We start from the raw sequence: 20,234 nt of genomic DNA on the forward strand, positions 1-20,234 counted from the left end.
AAAATATCCTAAATAAGCTAAAAAAATAAATAAAAATTAAAACCATCAAAAATATCAGAAAGGTGATTCAATAGGAATTATAACACAAAACTACAAATTGAGCAGCACATAAAATGTCGTCAGCATACTTACAACTGGCATTATCCATCTGTTCTTTGCATTCAGGCGCCTCCGTAGCCAGGTGGGAAGGAGCAGCAGCACATAGCACACGCTTCTTGATTAGACCGGGATTCGAGCCCGTGACCACCAAATACAGAGGATGCGGAAAGGTCAGGGAATGACCACCGCATTCCCCGGAGCAATATGGCCTTAGTTGCTAATGCTCCTAAAAAAAAAACCAAAACCAAACCTTTGCATTCCGAAAGATAGGCCAAGATGTCATCTCGATATGACTTGTCAATCAATGGGCCATAGGTCAGTGTCGATGTTGAGAGTGTCCAAAGTGACATTTGGGACGTGTCTATTGAAACTTTGTAACTTCTGAGGCTTCAAGCACAAGGAGGGGATACTTCAGAAGTGTCTTCCTGGCAAATGTCAACTGACCGTGTTCCAGATGTTCATGTAATCATGCTTAGATGAGCACAGATGACGGAATGCCTCTATTTTTAGCAAATGGTTCAGTGGAATTGTATTGAAGATGGAGCAGCATTCAGATTTCGATGTTGTGCAGATCTGGTGAGGCCACAAGTTGGCTCACTTCAGCTCCCAGAATTCAAGACCCCATAGTTTTTTGAGGCTGGTCAGAGGTGTGGAAACCAGACTTCCGCGGCTTAGGAGAGCACATTACTGAAGTAGGTTGCGAGGTATTTCTTGATTATTTGTTTATCGTGCATTTTACATAAATTTATTTTCATACTCCAGAAGGGGTACGAAAATCCAAGCCCAGTATCTCAAAGCCTTGAGAGCCTTTTGGGCTCTCAAGGCTTTGGAATATTGGGCTTGGATTTGTTTATAGGTGAGGTTTGCATCAAAGATTACTCCTAGGAATTTGACACTGTCTGTGAGAGTCGGAACACTTCCTGCTAATTCCGGAAGTAAGGATGATGCAGTATCAGCAGACATCATCCGACTTGGAGTAAAGATAAGATAGCTTGACTTCTCTTAATTGACTGACAGGCCAAAAATTTAGCATACTCACAAAGTATTTAGGTAGCTGTTTAGTTTATGGAGAGGTTTTTCTTGCTTGTGACAGCCTGTTGTTTGCATGGCCAGTAACACACAATATCATCAGCTTATAATAAGAAAGCTGGAACTTGATCCATAAGTGGAATGAATATTGCTGAAAATATCAGGGCTGAGAGAGAACCACCTTGTAGGATACCTACATCCACACTGCATTGTTATCTGTGAAGTGGAGCATTCTCCTAGATAGGAGATTTTTGAGGAGCTCGAATATATCGCCGGATAATCCAATCCATAGTATGTTTTGAGTAAGGCAAACAAAGGGTGTGATTTGGACCAAGTCGAAAGCAGATTTCATGTCCAGAAAAAAAATGGTAGAGGTCTATACTGAAATATTATAAAAACACACACACACACACACACACCTTTTACGATCGGACCTTTACGTAAGGGAAAGGGGATAGTAATAAATACACCAGCTGCCGTTGCAGATGAACTCAACAGTTATTTTGCATCGATATTTACAAATGAAAAGCCTTTTGTGGCAATGGGAAATTGTGGGAGCGAAGTTAAAAAATATGTAATTAATGATATTGAAATTTCTCAAGATTATTTAATGAAAAAACTTTCAAGCCTACAGACCAGTAAGGCTCCTGGAGTTGATGGAATATACCCTATAATCTTAAGAGAGGTGGCAATGGTTGCATTGAACCATTGAGGCTAATTATGCGAACCTCACTAGACTCTGGGGAGATTCCCTTGGATTGGAAAAGTGCAAATGTATCTCCCATACATAAGAGTGGCTCTAAAAGTGAAGTTGGAAATTATCAACCTGTCAGTCTGACTTCAGTAGTAGGGAAAATCATGGAGGCAATGATCAAGCATGGAATTCAGGATCATTTGGATCGAATTGAAATTCTCAAGGATACTCAGCATGATTTTGTAAAGGGAAAATCATGTTTAACAAATCTGGTTCGCTATTTCGAAAGGGTCACTCACGAGCTGGATTTAGGGAATAATTTCGACAATGTTTATTTAGATTTCAGCAATGCTTTTGACTCAGTCCCACATGAGTGGTTGCTTTATAAGCTGGAACAGGTTGGAATCACTGGGAAAATCCTTAGATGGATAGAAGGATGGCTTCAGGGCAGGAGGCAGAGGGTTGTGATAAATGTCTATTCCTCAGATTGGGTTGATGTAAGAAGTGGGGTTCCCCAAGGATCAGTATTAGGACCACTGTTGTTTTTAATTTTCATAAACGACATCGATGAAGGAATAGAGGGCGTGATGTCTAAATTTGCAGATGATGTTAAAATTGGTAGAGTAGTTAATGATCACTGTCAAGCTGAGCTTCTTCAGAGAGACCTAGATAGACTTCAGGAATGGTCAGAAAAATGGCAGCTGTGCTTTAATCCAACAAAGTGTAAGGTATTATACCTGGGAAACAGTAATCCCAAAAAAGCTTATTCACTTGGTGGAGTTCAACTAAACCCAGTACTGGAGGAAAGGGACTTGGGTGTTACAATACGGTCAGACATGAAATTCTCTGAGCATTGTAAACAGGTTGCAAGGAAGGCCCATGGTGTCCTATCGACGATCTATCGAACTTTTGCAAGTAGAGATAGGGAAGTGATAATCCCATTATATAAGGCTTATGTTAGACCACACTTGGAATACTGTGTTCAAGTATGGAGACCGCACCTAAAGAAAGACATCGAGCTTCTTGAAAGGGTGCAAAGAAGGGTAACTCGCCTGGTGAGATCAGCAAAAGGGCGTCCTTATGAAGAAAGACTTCGAATATGTGGGTTGCAGAGTTTGGAACTAGACACCTTAGAGGAGATTTGATTGAGGTGTTTAAGGCTCTGAGAGGCATCAGTAAAATGAATGAGGACAAAATTTTCAAGATTATAAATGATGCTAGAACTAGGGGACATAAATTCAAGTTACGGGGGGGAAATGTTTAGATTGGACTGCAGGAAGTTTTATTTTAGCTAGCAAGTTATAAATTACTGGAATAAGTTGCCTTCATGGGTGGTAGAGGCCGACAGTTTGGGGAAATTCAGAGGTCATCTGGATAGTACTTTCGGGTAAGGGAAGCGCATAGGATGATAGGTTTAATTTCCTTTTTTTTTTTTTTTATTTTAATTTATTAATTATTATTATTTAGTTATTTATTTTATTTTATTTTATTTATTTATTTATTTATTTTTTTTTTTTTGTTTTTATCATTGTTTTGTTCGGATTTTTTTTTTTTTTTTTTTTTTGGCTCGTGCAGCATAAGCCATAGGCTTTCTTGCACCATGCGGCCGTTACTAATACACACACAGTGTGACCTTCTCAAACTCAGCTGTCAATTATCTTGCACCACCCATTTTCCAGCTATGTTTAGGAAATGGGAGGATTCAACAAATCATTGAATCGAATTGGGAAATTTAGTCCTATGATTGACTATTATCCAACTCATTGTATTTAGAGCTCACTGTGCAGGGTAATTTCACCTCAGAGCCATAACTTTTTACCACTCCAATGCATCAAGAAATTTTTTATGTTGTGAAATTATCTAACTGCTGTTTTTAAACAAGATTGACTCATTGATAATGAGTGATAGTTAACTCAGTTTGAGTTACATGATTAATATATGAAGCGTTAAATTGTTGTAATGATTCACTAAACACGTTTATTGTTTGGTGAAGATTTTTAGAACTTTTAGACTGTCATTTGTAAACATTGAAACCATAGCTTTTGACCACATGCATATCCTCATATTATATCAAAATTAAGTATCTCAGAGAATTGTAGCCTTTCAGAGTTTGGGACTTGAATACACCATACAGAGAATGAAATATTTTTGAGGGGAAACTATTTGTACTTATTGTACTGTGTTACCTTTCTCTTGAAAGAAAAGCTGCATGTGTGTGGTACAATGTTCAATAACTTTCATTGTAAAAACAATATTTTTCCTGCCTTTTTTTATGACTGTCTTATGACCATTTGAAATGCAGAAAGTCTGACAAGCATCAAATACCAAGGTTTGACTCTGTGTGTGTATATATATACATACAGTAAACTCCTGTTGTAATGCTTTCCCACTTATAACATTCTTTTCTTCCATGGTCAATCCTGTGAAGTGCCATGCAGTTTTTAACTGCTATAGTGCTTCTGATTAAACACTTTGCCACTTATATCACTTTCTTTTAAGGTACCAAGAAGGAATAAACAATGTAACTTCCCTTCCTCATTTTTTTATATTTGGGAAATTGATGATAGAGACTAAATTTTAAGATTGTCAATTGTGCAGTTTGTTTACTTCATAGAAATCGTTTCTGGTGCTGTAATGTTTATTTAACTCAAACCGTTGTAGGTAGAAAGGCCACTCTTTACAACTCGGCATCTAGCTGTTCATTTGGATTTGCATGGTCTCCCTAGCTTTTTTTAAAAATTATCATGGCTTATCTGCTTTTTTTGCTAGTACACCCACTCCCCAACTTATATAAGGGTTGCTTTCCGCAGAACTCTACATAAGTCAAATTTTACATAAGTCTGAATTTCTCTAAATGCTTATGCAGCACTCACAACTACGCGTGCTGAATTTGATTGAAGCAAAAAAGAAATAGTTGTCAAACATGTAAATTGAATTATTTATTCAGTTTTTTTTTTTTATCTCATGTGCAGGAAAAATTACGAAAGTGTACAAAATTACACAAACTTTAAAATCACAAAAAGAGAGAGGAGACAGACGTAATGTCAGCAAGTTTTATCTTTCAAGAATCATTGCCAGAATTAACTCTCCAGCTGATAAGCACACTGCTGTGGAAGTTGAGGGCTGCGGAGATTTAGAAGGGGTTTTTTCCAACACATCACAAAATTTCTCTGCAGCTGCAGATTTGGCACTTGTGACTTCACCTCATACTTTATTGTTTTGGGAACGAGCACGATGCTTGAACCTATTAAACTATACATTGCTTGCCATGAACCTGGTTTGGGTTTCACCCATACGTATCCTTAATGTCTTCATTAATACTTATTGCTTTTGCTTGAATGGCCATTAGGCTCAGGGGCACTCTCTTCTGAATCTAATTTTCCATCCATATTATTAATAGCTTTTCCATCTTCGATATAGCATCTGAATGCTGTTTTTTGATCACTTTTGATCTTAAATGCATTGATCCTTTAACATGTTCTTTTATATGCACACTTCCTTAAAATAGTATTCACTGTTGAAGCAGCGAGACCTATTTCCAGCGATAGATGACAAACTTTGTCCTGCTTCGTACTTCTTAATTAATCATCTTCATTTCTAAATCAATTTTGTTTCATTTCCTAGCACTGCCAGCACTTGCACTTTCCATTGGTCCCTTTCCCTTCACCATTCTAATAAGTAAATAGGAATGAAGAGAAGGTTCTGAAAATTTATTTGTTTTTTATATGATTGAAGATTTAGGTAGAGGAACTCATTTGACCATAATACCATAATGTAAAAACCCACAAAATTCCATTTATCGATATTATCGCAAATGCAATAAGGGTGTACTACCCGTTTATAATAGATTACGCTAACAGAAAAGCCCATTAAACCGGAAGGTGCACATTGCTTTTATTGTTTTATGGTAATGACCTCCAGAAATGCGTTTCAGAAAAATATCACAAAGGCATTCAAAATTAATTCTTATAACCGAACATATGATAACAATGAAAGAGTAATGCATTTCCATTATAAAAATTACCTTTTAGAGAGATAAATAGCTTAGTTGTATAGTGAAAATTTCAACTTCCGAGGTCTAGGAACGAATTACCAAAAAAAAAAAAAAAAAAACGTGTCATTGGGTTCACATTACGATATTTTCATGATGTCTCCATTTATTCCTACGGGATGCAAAATACATTTCCATGATTATTTTAAGTTTGCACCGACCAGCAAAAACTTACGTAAAGTCGAATTTCCGTAAGTAGAGTATTACATAAGTTGGGGAGTGCCTATATCTGTGTGTTTTGTGTATACATTTGTTATTATTGATAATGGTATTGATAATAATCATTATGTTAATACTATGTTTATACAGGAATGTAATATAAACATAATATGGATAATAGTGTCAATACAGGAATATAATATAAACATAATATGGATAATAGTGTCAATACAGGAATATTCAAAATATATTTAATTTAATAAAATATTTTTAATATTCCTTAATTTTTAACATCATGCAAAGAAAGGTTGAATATGCAAAAAAAAAAAAAAAAGCAAAGCAAACGCAGTACATTGTGTGACGCTTTCAATGTATATATAAATTCATTTCTTGAATACTAAATGCACAAGGCATAATATGTTATGGGTGAAATTAACTGTATAATATCGGTGTAAATACACCATAGTTTACCCATAAATTTAACTACATAAGTAGCGTAACAGCATCATTTGATTTATCTCATATTGTGGCTACCTTCACAACAACATACCAGGTATTGCACTACTTTGTTGGCTCACTCATCATTGGGTGGTCGGGTACCCTGAGAATCAAACATGCCATCACGGTTGTGAAGTTAATTCCACAATATGAGAGATGCCAAATGGTGAAGATAATGATAATTGTAATGTGTTATTATCATTATCTTCACCATTTGGCATCTCTCGTTGTGGAATTAACTTTGCAACCGTGATGGCATGTCTGCATTATCAGGGTACCTGCCCATCCACCTATGAGGGAGCCAACAAGCTCCAAAACGCATCTGGGTGGTGATGGTGGTGCCCACTGAGAATAAATAACAGTAGTCTCCTCTACTAGAGAAGCATTATTTATTCAAAATAGTGCAATACCTGGTATCTCATTGTGAAGGTAGCCACAATATGAGATAAAATCAAACAATGCCATTACACTACTTGTGTAGATAAATTTATGGGTAAACTATGGTGTATTTACACCGATATTATATAATAAATTCATTTCATAAATATACAAAAAAATCAATATTATCAGGTAAATATTGATGAAAAATAGCCTCAAAAATATGGAGAGGGTCCTCTTATAACACTCTTTGAGGCCAGTCCTTGAGTCCAGTTGGTCCTTGAGGTTGTTGCAGACATTTGCTGAGATATGCCAGACAAGCTGTACTTGCTACCTGGAAGTCTAAAACGCCGATAGAACTGATATTCGGTTGAAACTCAAGTCAAGTGAAACCAATATCGGCAAAATCTGGACGGTCTGACAGCCAAATCCTCTGCTTGCGCCTTCAAGATGGTGGGACTCCATGCCTACACCACATGGAGGAATGCTGCCCTTCTGTGTTACTAGACAATACTAGGTGGTAGATGACTCAACTGCTGCAATACCACCACTTTGTTTATTGGAGGCTTGAAGTGGTGGAACCCATGTTTGGTCTGCAGAGCTAAGTTCTGGTCAACCCTTCCGCATCTCTTCCATCATGCAGTACGACTGATGTCTTTTGAGGTTATGCTGTACATCATGGCGAGATCCAAACTTCCTTACATTTCGAGGGTACAGCTCTAAAACGGTGTTCTCAGGCCAGACGCTAGTTAGTACACCGGACCGAATCTATTGGTAACTCTCTAGGTGGCTTCTGGATCAACTAGCGTATAATTTTGCTACCTCTACTCTGCCAGATAGTGGCTGGAGGGAGTCCAATTAGTGTGTATGTGGGGGACATTGTCGAGACCATATTATGTCAAAGATCTTGGTATATTCTTACCATGTGTATGCCATATCCAAAAATTTCATTACTTCACAAAGCATATCCCCCCCTACTTTTTCTTACTATTGAATATACCATGAATTATCAAAGTAATAGAGCAAGCTTATCTGCAAAAAAATCTAAGCCTCCCAAACACTTACTAGTTAATTTCATAAATATACATGGTCTCAGTTTTAATCTCAGTGAAGTCCATTTCCACTTACAGTCTGCTAAACCCCATGTACTTTTTCTGACAGAATCTTAGTTATTGGTTGATTCTACTACTGCTCATCTTAGTTGCCGAAATTATTCGCTGTATGATTCCTTTTGCTTCAGAGGTGGTACTTGTGTATAGGTCCACTCTGGTATTCCCTGTCAGAGACTTTCCTCATATGCAGCCAGTTCCTAAAAAAGGTGACAAATCCCTCCCATCCAGTTATCGTCCCATTGCAATTACTTCTGCTCTTTCTAAAGTAATGGAGAAATCAATTAACCGCCAACCCATAAACTACCTAGAAACCTTCTGTCTGATCAACGATCATGAGTATGGATTCCATCAGTGTTGATTCACTTGTGATATTCTGGCTTATGTTACCCATTTATGGACAAATTCAATGGAAAAGTTTGGTGAAACACAGTTGCCCTTGACATCTCAAAGGTTTTCAATCGTGTTTGGCATAAAGGTCTTCTAAACAAGCTTCCACCTTATGGTTTTCCAACTGTTTTTTGTAATTGGTTATCTGGTTTTCTCTTTGACCGCTCACTGAGGGTGATGATAGATGGCTCTCTGTCTTCTAACTTCTCCACTAATGCTGGAGTCCCCCAAGGTTCAGTTCTTTTTCCCCCCTCTTTTCCTCTTGTATATTAATGACCTTCTTCCAGTGACTGGAAATTCTATCCATAGTTTAGCTGATGATAGCACGTTGCATTCCACTTTCCAGTTTGAGAAACCTTTCCCTGCTCAATCAGTTTCAACTTCTCGAATATCCGCTACCAGTTCCTTAAATGCCAGTCTCCAGGTAATTCTCCAGTGGGGCAAAGACAAATTAGTTGATTTCAATCCTTCTAAAACTCAGTCCTGTCTTATATCTCGCAAAAATGATTCTTCTGCTCCTACACTTATCTTTGGTGACACTCTGATTTCTAGTCAAGATGATATATCTCTTTTGGGGATTACCCTGACTTCTAATCTCTCTTGGCACAAATACATTACAAATATTGCTTTCTTTGCATCTAAAAAACTTGGTTTTCTCTTTCACTCTTGCCATTACTTTTTTTCCAAACAGCTGTTCACTCTGTACAAATTGCAAATCCGCCCTATCATGGAATATTGTTCTCACATCTGGGGCAGTGCCCCAAAAATCTCTCTCAGGCTTCTAGATTCCATTCAGAAGATGGCAGTTATAATTAATGACTCATCTCTAACAGAATCTCTCCGTCTCTTAGGCTCATGTTTCTGCTGCATGCCTTTTCTACAGATATTTCCATGGGCACTGTTCTTCTGAATTGGCTTCTATAATTCCTGCTTTCTCTCTTTCAAAACAGTCCGAACACGTGCTGCCATCAGCCAGCATCCATTTACTGTCCAACTTCAAACTCACAGAACCAACTTTTCAGCTTCATCATTTATTCATTCAACTGCCGTTTTCTGGAACAACCTTCCTTTATATGTATTTCCTGAAAATTTCAGTCTACAGAAGTTCAAGTCTAATGTCAACAAATATCTTCTTTCGTCTTCTTGACCTCTGACCCAAGCACAGTACTAAGCACTAATAGTTCTAATACCTCTCGTGTTTGGGGTTTTCATTAAAAAAAAAAAAAAAAAAGTCCCTTCAAAAGTGCTATAATGGGAATTCACTATGCACGCACACATCCACTGATATATATTTATTTTTTTAGCTACACCTGTGAGGCATAGTATGACTACTAAAAAAATGTTCGCAAGAACGGTTGAGCAGCACCTGAAAAGTGCTTTAGCACATTTACTCTGCAAAACAACTGTCAAAATTTCACTTCAAAAACTGCTCCAGTAAAACTTTCTCTACCTTTAGGAAGAGAAAGTGTCAATCTTGAACTTTGAATCATTAGTGTTTACATGAAGATTGTTTTTGTGAGGGACCTCAGATCAATGGGTGCAGTGATCCCTTGCAGCCATTGCCAGGTTAATGAACAATAGATATTTTTCAAGTGGTCTTGTTAAGCCATGTGCCACTGGATTAAGTTTAATTTAATAAAATATTATTATTAATATAAAAAATATTATGGATTAAGAATATACTACATACCTGTACTGATTCCACTCCCTACTTCCCAGAAAGTTAAGAGTACATAATTTATAACATGATCTGTAACAATTCTTTTTTTTCTCTGCTTATAAAAACATTGATGAAAGGTGCTGCAATGATGTTATATTTCTAAATATAAATAACATCATACGTAATGTCTAAAGAATATGTGGGAGCCAGCATCATTAGAGATAATGCATTAAGAAAAATTAACTGAAAAGTGTTCTTGTATTATAATTACCTACCATCCTCCCAAATAATACATCCTTTTTTAAAATTTTGCTCTTAAAATTTGTTATTTATTTGATTTATTTATTTACAGATGTACAGAATGGGGACATGCTAACTAACAATGCAGATAAAGACTTGATACCAGAGTTCATCAGCAGTAGTGCAGGTAAACCGAAAAGGGTATAAAATTAAACTATTAAAGCAGTGGTGTTCAGATTGCTTGCTTTTTCATACATTCGAAATGTATAAATGGCTTTTTTTAGTTCCATCCAATTTATATCCATAACAACTAAGGACTTACTTGACAAGTACTGGGCAATGTTAGGAAAACGTTGCCAGTTAGGATTGAATTTGAAAGTGTCTGCAATTCTACCCAGACACGGTAGTAAAGAGTACATGTTCGAGAGCCTTATCAATCAGTTCGGTCCTGGAGAGAATGTGCTGTAGAAATTTTTCAGCATGGTCTGTGATTATTAACAGTACAGAGTGTTTTCACAGGGATGGAATAATAATATGCTTGAATAGAAGGGGTGCAAGAATATTTGCTGATGCTATTGATGCAGTGATAGGCAGTTCGGAAAATTGCTAGGTTGAGGGGGATACACATACTAATAGATTAACTAGAGCCAAAGGTTGTGGTGAACACGATTCTTGCACTGCTTCTATTGGAACATGCAGCAGCCAGGAAAGCAAGGTTTCAGATTTCAACCTCTGCTGTAAGTTATCACGGAACAAGTAAATAGATGGGCTGTATTAGGCTAACTAAGAGCAAGAACATGTGCATGTATACTTGCACTAATGATCGGAGCATTGAAATAAATTTTATCAATTTGAATATGTATAAATTTATACATATTGTATTTCATTACTTAATTAGTAATCAAATACCTGTATTTGATTACTAATTAAGTAATCAAATACAGATATTATAGGGATATTGAAGACATGGTGTCACTCAAACATAAGCAATGCCGAATTTGAATATAGAGGGTACAGTGTATACAGGAAGGACAAAAAAATGTGTCTTAATGTTCTGGCTGTGGAATGCAGTGTTTCCCCCATTCACCACTGAAATCTCTGTTCTGGCATGAGCCATGCACCAGCCCTGTAGGTATGCAGTTGGGTGTAAAGATGTAATGTGATGTAATGTATTGTATTGTATCATTGTAGGCCAGCTGTGCTGCCATTTCACAAGCAGGGGTGCAACAAAAACCAGGTCGGTCGTCACCTAATTCGATTTCTTAGTTAAGAAGCATTAAATCTGTGGAAGTTCATACTGTTAGCATGGGTAGCCAGTGCAATATTCAGTCAGTTTGGTGGGACATATGCACAGAGAAAACAAAAATGAGAGTAGGAGTGTGACATAGGCTTGACTATAACGAGTATACCAAACAACTATACAGAGAGAAATACAGTTGGCGAGTAAACGGGAATGTCTTATAATGTAGGATGTTGACTGGAATATGTAGGTATAAACACCCACAAATTCCAGTTGTTTATTCACACTATTAAGGCTTTTGTTAGAGAGGCAGCAAGAGGAAGCAGTACACTTGATCTGGCTATCAGCAACAATTCTTCATGTATCAAGAATCTGAAGGCAAAAGGCTCACTGGGTGGTAATGATCACAGTATACTGACGTGGAATTTACTTTAAAACATAACTACTGTGAAGGGTAAAGGAAAAGACTTTTGCTTTTGATTGATAGCTGGTGGAACAGGACCAGGGTATGTCTGCCAGGGGCAAAAGTTGACGACGTTGTAGAGCGGATATCATCTTTTAAGGGCACAAAAGGTGATATAGTTGTACACGTTGGCACCAATGATATTAAGAGTAGGAGACCGGTGGAATTACTTGACAAGTACAGGTCACTGATGAAAAAAAGCCGTGAATTAGGGTTGAAATTGAAAGTGTCTGCAATTCTACCCAGACACGATAGGAGGGAGTATATGATGAGAGCCCTGTCAATCAATTCGGCCCTGGAAAGATTGTGCAGGGCTCAAGGGGTAGAATTTTTTTCAGCCTGGTCTGTACTTGTTAACAGGAGAGACTGCTTCTACAGGGATGGGATACACTTAAATAGAAAGGGTGCAAGAATGTTTGCTGATGCTATCGAGGCAGTGTTAGGTGGGTCAGAAAACTGCTAGATTGGGGGGATACAAGGACTAATAGATTAACAGTAGCCACTGGCAGAGGTGAAAGTGATTCTTGCACTGCTTCTATTGGAATGAGCCGCAGCCTGGAAAATAAGATGCAGGATATTTCAGAGACTGCCGGGAATCATTGGGGTACAAGTAAACACATGGGTTGTGTTAGGGTAGCTAAGAAAAAGAACAGGTGCATGTATACTTGTGTGTACACCAATGCTAGGAGTTTAGTAAATAAATTTGATGAATTTGAGGTATTGCTCAAAACATCAAAGGCAGATATTGTGGGTGGGGATTTCAGAGACGTGGTGTCACACAGATATAAGGAATGCAGAACTGGAATTTGGGGAGTACAATGTCTACAGAAAGGATAGACAGGATAGGAAGGGAGGAGGGGTTATGCTATTAGTTAAAAAACACAAAATCCAAGGAAGTGAAGCCAGTCGAAATCGCTGGACAGTGCAGTGTCGAGTCAGTTTGGTGTGACATAAGCATTGGGAGATCAAAATTGAGAGTAGGAGTGTGCTATAGGCCTAATGACTCTGATGAGTATAATAAGAAACTGTTCGGAGAAATAGAGTGGGGCAGTAAATCAGAGAGTCTTATAATGGGGGATTTTAATTTCCCAGATATTGACTGGAATTTGGGGGCTGGTCACTCACACAGTAGCAAGGCTTTTGTGGATTTATTGGATGATTGTTTTCTACATCAGCATGTTCGGGAGGCAACTAGAGGGAGTAATACTCTTGATTTGATTATCAGTAGTGATTCTTCATGCATTAAGAATCTGCAGATAAATGAACCACTTGGTGGCAGTGACCACAGTGTGCTGAAGTGGGAGTTACTCAAAGAGGTAACTACCATTAGGGGTAAAGGGAAGGGGTATTGCTTTCGTAAAGGCGACTACAATGGACTGAGACAGTATTTAAATTCTATACAGTGGGATCAACTGATGATATTGCCAACAGCAAATTCAAAATGGGAAGCATTCAAAGAACTTATCTTGGAAGCTACTAGGCTTTACATACCAACTAAGAAATATTGTTCAATGTTTCGGCCTAAATGGATGTCAGATGAACTGATGAGGCATATGGCAGAAAAGAAAAATGCATGGGATACATACAAATTAACACGTGACACAGACGCCTATGATAGATACAAGTTGATCTGTAACCAAGTTACAAAGGAGGTTAGGCAGGCGAAGGCAGATTACGAGAGATCCTTGGCAAGGGATGCGAAGAAAAACAGCAAAGAGTTCTTTACTTATGTAAACTCTAGAAGGAAGGGGATGAATCAGATTGGTCCACTTGAGATCGATGGGTCAACTGTTGATGACCCTGCTCAGGTAGCTAACAAACTAAATGAATATTTTGCATCAACATTCACACATGAGGAGTTATTCAGCGAGGGGAATGCCAGAGGTGTATTCAACTCTAGCAGTAAGCTAGAGAATCTTGTAATAACTGAGAGCAAAGTGGAGGAGAAATTGTTGAAGATAAACACAAGAAAGGCACCTGGGGTGGATGGGATCTATCCAGTTATATTAAAGGAGGCAGCAAAGGAAGTAAGCAAACCCTTAGCCATAATTATGAGAGCTTCCTTGGACTCAGGGGAGGTACCCATGGACTGGAGATATGCAAATGTGACCCCAATTCACAAAGGGGGATCAAAGGCTGACACAAGTAATTATAGACCTGTGAGTTTAACTTCTGTTCCTGGAAAAATAATGGAGGCACTGGTTAAAGAAGCATTGCAGGATCATCTAGACAAGACTTCAGTTATAGCTAGGACACAGCATGGTTTTGTTAAGGGTAAGTCTTGCCTGACCAATTTGATTGGATACTATGATGCAGTCACAAAAGAACTGGATGCAGGTAATAACTTTGATATTATATACTTGGATCTTAGAAAGGCTTTTGATACTGGTGCACATGGAAGACTGCTGCACAAATTGGAGCAGTGTGGCATTGGAGGCAAATTGCTGCTATGGATAAAGGGGTGGTTGAGGGGGAGAAGACAGAGAGTGGTAATCAATGGACACTGCTCATCGTGGACTAATGTTATTAGTGGAGTCCCTCGGGGTTCAGTATTGGGTCCTTTATTGTTTTCTGTATTTATAAATGATATTGATGATGGTATATCAGGCTTAATGTCCAAGTTTGCAGGCGATACGAAGGTTGGCAGGGTTGTCAAGGACACTACTGACACTATGCTGCTGCAACAGGATTTGGAAAGGTTGAGCAGATGGGCTGAGAGGTGGCAAATGAAGTTTAACATTGACAAATGTAAAGTACTACATATGGGAAACAGCAACCCCAGAGCAACGTATCAACTCTGGTACTACACTGACAGTGGTAGAGAATGAAAGGGACCTGGGGGTGGTTGTGCAGGCAGATATGAAGTTCTCTGAGCAGTGCAGACGGGCGGCAAGAGTAGCTCATGGTGTATTGTCAATGATATATAGGAATTTTTCTAGCAGGGATAAGGAGGTGATTATTCCCTATAAGGCAATGGTCAGGCCACACCTAGAGTACTGTATACAGGCCTGGAGGCCTCATTTCAAGAAGGATGTAGAGCTGCTGGAACGAGTACAGAGAAGGGCAACTAGATTGGTGAATGGGACAAAGGGGTGCTCTTACGAAGAAAGGCTTAAGTTTTGCGAATTACAGTGTCTGGAAACTAGGCACCAGCGAGGTGATCTGATAGAGGTGTACAAAGCCTTGAATGGTTTGAGCATGCTCAATGCTGATGGGATTCTTCCTCTTGCTCAGAATAATCACCTGAGAGGGCATAAATTCAAATTGAGGAAAGACAGATGTAGGATAGATGTGCGGAAATTTGCCTTTAGCCAGCGGGTGGTTGGTAGGTGGAACAGACTTCCATCCCTTGTTGTGGAAGTTGATAGCCTAAATAAGTTTAAGGCTCAGCTGAACAGGTATTTCGAACGAACAGAGGGGTGAAGTGGAAGTGGTTATTTTTATTTATTTATGTTACTTTTTTTTTTTTTTGGCTGATGCTGCATAAGCTTGCTGTCTTGCATCAAATGCCTCTACTAATGCTAATGCTAATGCTTTCGTTAGGGTAACTAGAGTGGTCCCGGACAGCTTTTAAAATTCTATGCATTGGGACCAAGCAATAATGTTACCAACAGAAAATTCTGAACGGAAGCCTTCTGGGAAGTAATTTTACAAGCTACTGGGCTTTTCATAGCTAAGAAATATTGTTCAAGGCTTAGACCTAAATGGATGTCAGATGAACTGATGTGACGTGTGACAGAGAATAAAAATATGTGAGATGCATATAAATTATCAGGTGATACAGAAACCTGTGGTAGATATAAGTTAGTCAGTAATCAAGTCACTAAGGCAAATTATGAGAAGTCTCCAGAAAGAAAAATGCAAAGAAGCATTAGCAGCAAAGACTTATATGCTTATATTAACAGTAGAAGGTGGAGGTTGAATCACATTGGGCCACTTCATGTCAACGGTGTAACTGTAATGACCCTGCTCAGTTTGCTGACAAATTGAATAGGTGTTTTGCATCTACACACATGAATCCTTTAGGGAAGGGGGACGCTAGAAATATATCAAACTCTAATGGAGATCTAAATGATTTTATGATAACTGAAAGGAAAGTGGAAGAGAAATTTTTGAATCTGAACATAAAAAAGGCAGCTGGGGTGGATGGGATCTAACCAATTATATTAAAAGAGGCAGCAGAGGAGCTAACCAACCCTTAGCCATAATTATGAGAGCATCCTTGGAATCAGGAGAGGTCCCTATGAACTGGAGAAGTGAAAATATATCCTCAATTCTCATAGGGGAATCAAAAGGTAATATGAGTAATTACAGACCTATGCTTAACATTTGTACCAGCAAAAATAACAGAGTCACTGGTTAAAGAAGTAATGCAGGACCATTTGGACAGGTATGCAGTTATACTGCAGTCACAGCATGGATTTGTCCTGTCTAACCAATCTAATAGGATACAATGATGCAGTAACAAAGGAAGTGGAAGCAAAAAATAATTTTAATATCATATACTTGAATTTCAAGAAAGCTTTTAATACTGTTGTACATAAAAGGCTGTTGTACAAACTGGAGAAATGTGGCATTAAGGGCAAGTTGCTGCTATGGATAAGGGGATAGTTAGGTGGGAGAACACAGAGTGTTAATCAATGGACACTGGTCTTTGTGGACTAATTAGTGGAGTTCTGCAGTGTTCAGTGCTGGGTCCATTGTTGTTTTTAATATTTATTAATATTATGTGTAAGTTTGCAGATGATACAAAGGTTGGCAGGGTAAACTGCTGCAACAAGATCTAGAAAAATTTGGCCAATGGTCTTAGAAATGGCAGTTTAAGTTTAACATTGAAAAATTAAGGGATGGCATACGGATAGCAGTAATCCCAATTTAACTTACCAACTGTAGAAGATGAAAAAGATCTGCCTGCATAATTGTGCAGTGAGAGATGCTGTTCTATGAGCAGTGTGGGCAGGCTGCCAAGAAAGCTAATAGGGGTTTTGTTAGTGATATACAGGAACTTTTCCAGCACCGATAAGGAGATTATCCCTTTGTTCAAGGTCATGGTTAGGCTGCATCTTGATGCTGTATACAGATCTGGATGTCTCGTTTTAGGAAGGACATAGATCTCCTGGAACAGGTGTAGAGAAGTGCAACAAGTTTGGTGAACAGGAACAAAAAGGTGCTCTTACCAAGAAAAGCTTCAGTTTGAAAATTGTGGCATCTGGAGACTTAGACACCTGCAAGGAGATCTGATTGAAGTGTTTAAAGTCTTAAATGGATTTGATAAGCTTAATGCTGATGGGATTCTTCCTCTTGCTCAGATTATGCACTTGAGGGGCGTAAATTAAAATTGAGGAAGGATGGTTGTATGATGGATATGCAGAAATTTGCCTTCAGTCAGCAGGTTGTTGATTGTTGGAACAAACCTTTCATTTGTCGTTGTGAGATTTTGAACAAATTCAGTGAAAATCTAGACAAATTCTTGGAGAGGATAGATGGGTGAGGTGATCAGGTTTTTTTTTTTGGCTGATTCTCTGTAAACTTGCTTTTTTTTTTGCATCATTTTCCATTACTAATATGAATACTAATACAGGCAACCCCCCCCCCCATATAACACAGTTTCATTCTAACACAATTGATAAATTGTGGCAATCCTCACACAACACGATACTTCTACAACAACAAGGTTTTGTGCTCTAACACGGTTTGAGAATTGCTGGAAATCTCACATTACACAGTATTTTTGAACTTTTGTGCTGGGAAAACCCTGCTATTAAAAGTAAAAAAGTAAAGTGCAGCCATTATCAACCCACTGCAGGGTGGAAGCCTCCTCAACAATTCATGCTGAGGGAATTAAGTTGGATGTAATTTTCAATGTTTCCATTCCTTTTTGTGAATCCCTGCTGTTGACTCACTGGTTGTTATTGCCTTCGTGATATTTTTCTAAAGCACATTTCTGGAGGTTACTACCATAAAACAATAAAAACAATTTCCAGTTTATTGGTCTTTTCTGTTAGTGTAATCAATTATAAACAGGTAGTAAACTTGATCTTGCATTTACTGTAGTACCGATAGCTGGAATTCTGTGGCTTTTCACATTTTTATGGTGAAATGTGTTTTCCCTTCCATGAAATATCCAATCATATAAAAAAAAGTAAATAAACTTTCAGAAACTCATTACTCTGTATCATGTTTGTTGCTACTAGTGCGTGCCGTGTTCTTTGTTATTAATTGCATATCATTTTTACTGTTTTAAATTTTACAACCAAAAGAAAGTCAGTGAATAGAAATATCAATTAGTATGTACATATTACAGTATGTATTAATTAAGCTATATATGTAAGCGTAAATTTATTTTTTATTTTGCTAACTGGAAAATATTCTTCTAATTTTCATGTATCATTTAAAGCAGTGGTCCACTGTATTTTGTTGGGAGATCTCTGGGTTAGGTTCTGTGCTATTGAACTTGTACTTGTTTGAGACCATAAAAAAATAATTGTGACTTCGAAGAGTGCAGTTTGTGACTTTTAAAGAGAGCAGAAGGTACATGAAATCTAGATGCTGCAGAAGAGATTGTGCTTAGCAGCAATGAAGAGGAAGAAAATTAAATGAATGTACATTATCTCACATATAAGTATCACAGTTTGCAAGGTATGATGTTTGTTCAGTTATTACTATTTAAGTTATTACTATTATAAAAATAAAATAAAAATATTAAGTTATTACTTAATAAAAATTAAGTTTATAAAAAAAAATGGCTTATTTTTGTTAGCTTTTGGAATGTAATCCCCCTTTTTGTACTGATTCTTTGTCCCATATAGCACTGTTTCGCATTACATGAGATTCCGTAAGAACCAAACTACCGTGTTATACGAGGGTTACCTGTATTGCTTGACTTGCAGATTGGAGGAACAAATAGTGTGGTGAATGTATAGAAAAAACAAATTCTGGACTAGCACTTCACTTTACCAAAGAGTTTTCTTTCTGAGAGAGTTTAAGTTCATTTTTTGATATTAATTTGCCTGATATATAAATGGTAATTACTATGTGTTTATTCAGTTAGTTATAGAAACAAGGCTCCTATATTATTCTTATTTTAAGATTAAGTCCTTTTTTATTATCTTTAAGCTCTCAAATAAAACAAATTTCTGAATTTATATTTTGCTAATTATGATTTCAATACATGATTTTACTCTATTATAAACTGAGGGGTGAAGAGTATTTTGGTAGAAGTTAAATATCATTCTCAAAACCTTTTAAAATTTTTAAAGAGAGGGCGCTTACTCTCTTTAAAAATTACGACTGTGAATTACAGGCCTCAAAAAAGCGATGTGTTTGCCGTTTTATTTACCTAATTGTTATTTTATATTGTACTTTATAAGTAGCCTTATAGTTTTAGTTATGCTGGTTATTTTTATTTTTAATTTAGATAAAAGAGTTTTTGTAGATTACTGCTTAATATACGTAAAACCGTTGTTTCATTCGAATCTTGCAGCCATTGTTTTTGTATAGAGAGTGGTAAGGAATTCAAATTTTTAATTGTGGTAACTAGGTAGCTCTAACATAAAATTATATAGCATAATACGCATCACTGCATTTAGGATTCTATTAGATAGTGTAGTATTGGTGGGCAGGAGCAGCAGTGCATAGCACATGCTTCTTGATTAGACCGGGGTTCGAGCCCCGTGACCACCAAATACGGAGGATGCGGAAAGGTCAGGGAATGACCACCGCATATCCCCGAAGCAATATGGCCTTAGATGCTAATGCTCCCAAACAACAACACCAGTGTAGTATTGACAATTAATTAATTAAATTAATTGATCTTATTAATTTAAAATATCATGCCCCAGACTAGAGCAGCAAAGCAATGGGCACAAAGTGGCAGTAGTGCTGTGACTTGGGGGGAGAACTGAGGGAGGGGATTCTCCAATGCATCACAGCCTAAAAAAATATGCAACTTGTGAAATGTTTGCCCCACTCCCTGGAACAGAACATGATCTAGCCAAGGAGGATGTCTTTGTGTGTGTGTGTGTGTGCCAGGTGCAGAGAGGGTCTATAAATTAGGCGTCAACTCAGCGTTCTAATGGGCACCTATGAGAACTTGAGGTGTAGGGTAGATGCCCTCGAAGAAGTTAATTTGAGGGGGTCCCATCAAGCTCTCAACTGCCCAGCTCAATGCCAGAGCTCACTCCTGGGCTGTGCATCAGGCAACACAGCAGCAATCTCCAAGACA

General features: G+C 37.8%; 1 protein-coding gene across 2 annotated transcripts in view; it reads left to right on the plus strand.

The window, feature by feature from the left end:
• LOC150087197 (rab GTPase-activating protein 1-like) overlaps positions 1 to 20,234 on the plus strand; it is a 435,279-nt gene that overhangs the window by 42,402 nt on the left and 372,643 nt on the right. For both annotated transcript variants that reach the window (XM_090373009.1, XM_090373010.1), the window contains exon 2: positions 10,420 to 10,494. The gene's annotated coding sequence lies outside the window, so the exon portion shown is untranslated. The remainder of the gene's footprint in view (positions 1 to 10,419; positions 10,495 to 20,234) is intronic.

Source organism: Mastigoproctus giganteus, chromosome 4 (genome assembly GCF_048544385.1).
Source record: "Mastigoproctus giganteus isolate SK-2022 chromosome 4, ASM4854438v1, whole genome shotgun sequence".
In the NCBI taxonomy this organism is placed as follows: Eukaryota; Metazoa; Arthropoda; class Arachnida; order Uropygi; family Thelyphonidae; genus Mastigoproctus; species Mastigoproctus giganteus.